The sequence below is a fragment of the Lactuca virosa genome, chromosome 9 (genome assembly GCF_052849685.1).
Source record: "Lactuca virosa cultivar CGN04683 chromosome 9, Lactuca_virosa_CGN04683_v6, whole genome shotgun sequence".
NCBI lineage: Eukaryota > Viridiplantae > Streptophyta > Magnoliopsida > Asterales > Asteraceae > Lactuca > Lactuca virosa.
The window spans coordinates 61,380,736-61,388,182 of NC_136434.1; the positions used below are offsets into that span (position 1 = coordinate 61,380,736).

Sequence of the window (7,447 nt, forward strand, 5' to 3'; positions counted from 1 at the left end):
TCTGTTCTTGTTTGATTGGGAGCTTAGGGTAGGATTGGATATTCGAAAGTCTATGGGGTCCAGCGTTATGTATGGCTAGCATACACTAGTGCTGCAGGGTTGGTGGAAGTTTCATGGATGGGTGGGTTGTGTGAGGCCGGGAGGCCAGTTATGTGATATTTAGCATTCCTCTAGGAGTGAGGATTGAGCGCTCGTTATGTTTACGTATATTGTTAGGGCGTTGTGATGATACTTGAGACAAATATGGGTAGGTGTGGAAGGTAGTATGGGCCCGTACTACTGAAAGCACAGGACCCATACGCGTAGCAAGGAAGTCACAACCCCTAGGGTTTGGTTGGGAATTGGCTCTTTGTCATTATATGGGTTATCAGAGATCTTTCTGGTGTCTTACCAGAATGGTGGCTACGAGACGTCTTGACCGGATCCAGGTTAGGATCGGGAGCTGGCAGCCAGGATAGGCCAACATTGTCAGAGGACCGTGTCAGTGAGATCATCCGGGAGGAGGTGATCGAGTTTTGTCCAGGGACAATTACCGGAGATGTTTGGGTCTATTTAGACCGCCATGGTTGAGTATTTCGACGAGCGCTACGCAACCATTGCTGAGACGGCTGTCGCAGCAGCTTTAGCAGCTGTAACGACGACAGGAGGAGGAGCTGGTCGAGCTTTCCAGTACCGGGACTCGTTACTGGGACATATTCTGATGAGCAGAGGGCTACAGTTACTTGGGACCAGGGAGATATTCGGTATTCGTTATATTTCCGCGGGTTGAGCAGGAGAGGGCAGTACATGAGTTTCTAGATTTTAGGCTCGGGGGTTTGCTCGAGGCCGGAATGAGAGTCGCGGGGACTCCGGAAATGAGTGATGACTATGTTCAGCTGGGGTTTCGCAGTTGGAAGTAGAATGATTAATTGGTGGATTGGAATATCGTTTTATAGGGTAAGGATTATGCCCTTTCAGTTTACGAGCCCGAAGGATTGAGCAGGCTTGTGACCCCAGGATCAGGTTGTATTCCAGCTCGGGGTCAGCTAGTCGTAGGGGTTGGCGACAGTATTTCGGCGTTGGTGAGCGCGGATGTGTTGATATGGCATAAGTATCTTGTGAGATCCGATTCACCTTGGATCTCTTGCATCGGAAGGTAAGGATCGATTGTGCGATTCATTGCACCTTCGGGATTGGAGACTATGTCTTGGGAGCAGTTGTAGCCCGGTTTAGGGCAGAGGTTGTTTTAGCTACTGTAGTTCAGCTGTGGATGATCGAGCTGGTGAGTGAGTCAGGGTGCGAGACCGTGAATGATATGATTTCTAGAGCCGAGAGCGAGAGATTTGTTGGGGCATTTTGGAAAGAAGGGTATTATATGGGAGGTCTGCGGACAGGGTCCCACAGGATGGTTATTCAGCATTGTTAGAATTTAGTGGTTTTAGTAACCGTTATTGATTGGCGGATGAAAGCGCCAAAGGAAGTAGCTCGTTGCCGAGGTATTAGTGGGAGTATCTGTCTTTTGGTCTTCAAGATTTGAGTGTGGGATCATTCAAACATTAGGGATTGTCGATTTTACTGGGATTCAGGAAGTGTTTATCTAGTTATTAAAAGCATGTGATCCTTTGGGATTGGCTAGTAAAGGAGTACTAGTTGGAAAGAGTTGGTTGTCATCGGATCGATCGTTGGAAAGTGAGGACGATTGGGAATTCTCCAATTTTCATGTATTATGAAGACTTAGTTGAATCTAAGTGGGGGAGAATCGTCCCGGAATGCAGAAGAAGGATCGGTTTTGAAATTTGGATAAGTTTCGCATCGTTGTCAGGAAAGAAGACAACCCAAGTGGTTGTTTGGTTTAAGAGTTGTGTGAGTTGGGGAGTTCGGTAAAACTCCCCAGCATGTGAATCGTGTCTTCTTGGTGCTTGATAGCAGAATTTGGGAAATCAGGTTGGGATTTTAACCATGAAATAAGTTCAGTTGTGTGTTAGGTCGAGTGTTGTTCGACCAGTATGGAAAGTGTTGTAAGACTGCGGGGGTAGCCGTAGCATTCACTGGCGACCAGGTGGTATGGAAAGTGTTGTAAGACTGCGGGGGTAGCCGTAGCATTCACTAGCGATCAGGTAGTATGGAAAGTGTTGTAAGATTGCGAGGGTAGACGTAACATTCACAAGGTTAGAAAATAATGCTAGAGTGATGTAAGTCTGTGGGTGTAGCCGCAACATTCGCTAGGTTGGTAGATAGTATGAGCGCATTGCAAGGACGCAGAAGGGGTAGTAGTAATCACCAGTTCGGGCGTAGCAGTGAGGATATGGAAATCCACAGATTGGTTTATGGGTTTCTCCAGAGGGATTAGACCTGGTTAAGCCAGTGATAAGACTGTAGGCACGCCACTACAGATATGAGACCAAGGAAGCAATGGAATGCTTAAGGTTGCTTATGATGTAAGGATACCATTGGTCATGTAGCACTCGCTTTTAGCCGTGGATTTGGTAACGACGGGATTCAACGCATGGATCCGATCGGTTGGATCAGGAGGATGTTAGAGTCGCAGTGGCATGATAACTAGTGGCGACTAGTTACAGGGAAGGATTTCGTTCGGAAGTCGTGGTAGGCAACTATGTGGGATTCCTTTAGCTTTACGACCGGGCCGGAACCCGGTATGTCAGATAATTGGTGAATGAATTGAGACCAGGGAGGTCTCGGTAGATTTTGGAAATGCAGCCATGTGGCAGTATACTGCTTCAGGCAAAGCAGTGTTCAGACAGTTTCCATGTTCAGGGCGGTATTGAGAATTGGGTCTTCAGGTGTATGAGAAGTATCTAGATGATGGAACCCCCATGTATCAGAAGTTGAATAGTTAGATGAGAGACAAGTGGATTGGGCTCAACAATAATGATTTGGTATGAGAGGCCTGTCAGGGTGCCAGACTATCTCGAGACTACAGATTTCGGCTTGGGTAATGTGATCCTAATGCGGGGAATTCGTCCATTTTCAGGTTTTAAAACCCTGTTAGGGTTGGTTACGGTTGCCTTGGAAAGGAGAGAGTTTTGCTCGATATTGTAGCCAAGTAGTTCAAGTTGTTTGGCGTGTAAGGAATGGTAAGGAATGATTTCGAGGACGAAATCTAATTTAAGTGGGGGAGAGTTGTACCACCACGTTTATTTATTAAAGAAATAAATAATTAATGAATGTTTAATAGCCCTAAAATCAATGATTATAGCGAGGTGTTGGTTTCGAGGAGTTAAAAGTCATAATTATAGAAGTTGGGGGTAAAATGAAATTTTCGGATTAAATTGTATAGAAGTTTGAAGGTTGAGGACCGTTTAGTAAATCGGAGTTGATTAGAGAAGAATTTTAGAAGTTAGGGGCTAAAGAGTAAATTCTGGACTTAGTTGAAAAGAATTGTCAAGTAAGGGGTTGTTTGGTAAACTATGGACTTAATTAGTAAAGGTTTTCAGGGGGCAGGGTTTAAATGGTAAATATTGGATTAAGTTTGAAAGGAAATGTTATGGGGAGGGGCTATTGTTGTCATTATGGCAAACTGTTGAGATGGAGTCGGGTATTAAAGGAAGCGTAACCCTAACCCTAACAAACCCTTTGCAGCCACCACTTCCTTCTTTTCCATTGTCAGCCGCCACCTCCATTCCTCACCCTGTTGTTCCGATCAACCAGGAGCACCGACGACACCCACCACGACCGGAAATACCGAAGACCGACGGGGGAATCACGGGAGAACCGAGAACCATAGCCGCTGTGGTCGTTTTCCGATGGATGCTAAACCACCGCAACAGAAGATGAAGAGTCGCCGACTGCCGCCGCTGTTCGCAAAGTCGGGGTCGTAACCCCTTCTACCCGTTCTTCTGTTGCAACGAAGTCACCGGACCACCGCCCCTCCGATCCGTTGTGAAGCTGGGAATCACCAAACCGACGCTGCCATCAAATGTCGCCGTTTCCATGGTGGCTGAAGAAGAAGATCGATGCTGTGGTGGTGGGAGGACCGGTCGCGATTGCGGCTGTTGGATTCGTCGTTGCTGTCGCCGCCATGCGGCTGTTCCTCCGTGAAGCTACTGCCAACGTCACCTGCCGCCATTAGAGCTGTGGCTGTTGTCACCGTGAACCACTAGGTGGGTGGTGGTGAATCTGTTTCGGGGTTTGTGTGTGTGTACCTTCGGGAATGATCCAGTCAAGGTCGGGTACGGGGTTTTGTGGCCGGAAAACGTTTGGAGCCACCATGGCAGCCAACCATGGTGGTTGTCGGCCGGATATTGCTCTTCTGCCACCACAAGGGTGGTTGTGTGTGTGTGTGTTATTAGTGTGTGTGTGTATTATTAGTATGTGTGTGTGTTTTATTTGGATTGAGTTGTAAATTGTAAAAGGTGCCCGGAATAATAATAGAAAATCCATAACCACCACCGTGAGGTGGTGGCTGCCGCCACCTGCCTCCACCGGCCGCCGTGTGGGGTGCCGGTGTGCTTAGATGGTCTTTTGACTCGTTTGGATGCTTGGTCAAGGGACTAAGAAACCCTAATGTGCCCAATGAGGCTTAATGGGCTTAATAAACCCTAATGGGCCCAATGAAGCTTAATGGACCTAAAAGCCCAAACAGATGACTAATGGGCCTGGTGAAACCTTAATGAGTCTAATGAACCTTAATTGATCAAAAGACATATCAATTGGGCCTATTGGGCTAAGATGGGGTTGAAAACCCTAATTAGGGTTTAGAAAACCCTAATATTGGATTTATGGGCTTTGACTTATTGGGACCCACTTTTGGGCCATTGGAATGGAATTGTGTGATTAAGCCCAATCACATCATATGACTTATTTAGAATGATGGACTAATGGATTAAGTGAGAAACACTTAACCCTAATCGTCATTTCATGTGAAAACCCTAATTTTACTTGGACTTGGGTTTATTGTTGGGCCTATCTATTGGGGTTTGGTAATTGGATTATTAATGCGTCATCCTAGAATAATCATATGGACTAGAATATGTTGATGAGCTTAAAGTAAGGCCCATATGAGGGTATGGGCCCAATTTGGAAAATTGGGCCATATGTTGGGCTTTGGCCCATTGCTTGACTATTGGGCCTTTGGTGTGTGAGTTGGACTTTGGGGTTGGAACCCAATTATTAATTGGGTGTTGTTTGATGTTGACAGTTCGGGAATCTGTCAACCAGCATCTGGAGTTTTATCGGCGGGACTTCAGCAGTGCCAGGTGAGTTCTCCTCACTATATCAACAGGGTCTAAGGCACCAAGGCCGGCCCTTTATGGATTGTATTCGGATTATTGCATGTTATGCTTACTGATTTACATCCTGGTAGTTAGGGTGGTGATATGCTATGCTTTAGTGACCCGGTTGGGTCGGTATCCTGGTATATAGGATGATGCTATGTTAGTGACATGTTAGGTCGATATACTGGTTATAGGATTGTTGCTATGATTGGTGATCTGTTAGATCGGTTTGACTGTTATATATATACATGCTAGTGTTATATGATATCTATGTGTACATGATTGTCCTGGTTATAGGATGATGCTATGTTAGTGACCGGTTAGGTCTGTATCCCGATTATTGGGATGTTGCTATGATTGGTGATCTGTTAGATCGGTTTGACTGTTATATGAAATGAGCTAGCGTATGATATTTATGTGCACATGTTTGTTTGGTTGGGGGTTGGGTTGAGGCGGTCCTGCTTTGTGCCGTAGGCCAACATACCCAGGGCGGTCCGGATAAATTGAAGGCCCTGCAAGGGGATTCAGTCAGACCGAAGGCCCGGCGAGCGGTCTAGATAGACTGAAGGCCTGTGAGGCGGTCCAGTCAGGTTGATGGCTCAGTATGCATGTTGTTATGTATTTGTTATATGATATGGCTTTATTTGTATGGCGTTGGTATCTTGGGGAAACTCACTAAGCTTCGGGCTTACAGTTGTTGATTATGTTTTCAGGTATTTCAGAGGATCGCGGGAAGGCGAAGGCGTGATCGTACAGCTCCTCATATCTCATGATTTTATGATTTGATTCTGAGGATACTCTGATGATTAAACTATTTGAAAACAAATTGTAATAATTTAATGGTTTTAAATGTTTTAAAAAGTTTTAAATTGACTTGAATTTTTGGGATGTTACAATATGTTATCATTAAATATGGTTAATATGGTAAGAATATAAATTGTTGATGGACTGATTTATAGGATATGCACTTACCTTTTGTGGGTTGAGTTCCTGGTTTGAATCAAGATCTTCTATATTCCTTCCATCTCTCACATTACGGTATATCTCCATCTATATATACATGTGATGAGGAGAAAATGAATACACATGAAATACACATGTAAATCATTTAGGGGTTGCATATGGATTTTAGAGAGAGTTCCTGAGAGAGTTCCTGAGATAAACTGGAAATCCAACCCAGTTCTTCAGATCTGAAGATCATAATGAAACATGTATTTAATCGTTCTTTCAGGTTTAAAGTTTTATTTTGATAGATTCGAGATTCAAGATCTAAAATTATGTTTCCGCGTTTTATGTCTTGGTTATCAAAATAACCAACAAGTCCATCTTTTCATAATAAGAAAACATGTATCAACTTATCTATAGCTTCCTTTTTTATGAGTCAAAAAATTGGTGTACTGTTTCACTTTTTTCGACTGCAAAGTAAATGATTGGCTCACTTATATTATATAACTGTTTTGTTTTAGGTATGTAACCTTTTAAAAAAATTCAAAATCATTTTTTCTCCACCAAATCTTTCACGTCCTAAAATTTGGCATGCCGATATCTTGCATGACACAACCAGACGTGTGATCTTCTTTGGTTGATAAAAGACACATTGGTCGTCATGTACTAAAAAATGTATTATAATCTCAGTTAGAGGAAATCTTTTTTTAAAGAGAAAAATGATTACATGTAAAATATCACTGTATAGGTCAATGTGATTCCCATGTTTCGTTAGTGCCTAATACCTATGATATTATTTTTAAGGCCAACATATAATATACATCGTTGACCATCCATTTTTGTAATAAAGCATGATCGAACTTTTGTATTTAATGTCAATTTTCGACCCATCTCCACCGAGTGTGTCTTGTCACGTTTTCGTCTAGTTTCTGAAACTTTGATTTTTCACCGGTCATGTAGTGGCAAGCATCGTTGTTGAGATAACATACTCGAGCTTGTTTACGTTTTTTTTTATGAATGAGGATTCTATTGCTTGAAAATCCATTCAATTCATGGATTGCACACACACACACACACACACACACACACACACACACACACACACACACACACACACATATATATATATATATATATATATATATATATATATATATATATATATATATATATATATAAAAGCTTAAGTTATTCTATTCAAAGTAATTATTGTGTTATTGTATGCATAAATGTGGGCCAATCATTTTACTTATTTTAAAAAAATGATTAATACATATTATTGAATTAAA

The 7,447-nt window shown here is 42.9% G+C and overlaps 1 long non-coding RNA gene across 1 annotated transcript; it reads left to right on the top strand.

Annotated features, from left to right (window-relative positions):
• Positions 1–3,583: 3,583 nt before the first annotated feature.
• On the top strand, positions 3,584–6,092 carry LOC145138550 (uncharacterized). Its single transcript, XR_013721590.1, has 3 exons — positions 3,584–4,100; positions 5,138–5,195; positions 5,927–6,092. It is a non-coding gene; the product is annotated as an uncharacterized LOC145138550 (long non-coding RNA).
• The last annotated feature ends 1,355 nt before the right edge of the window (positions 6,093–7,447 follow it).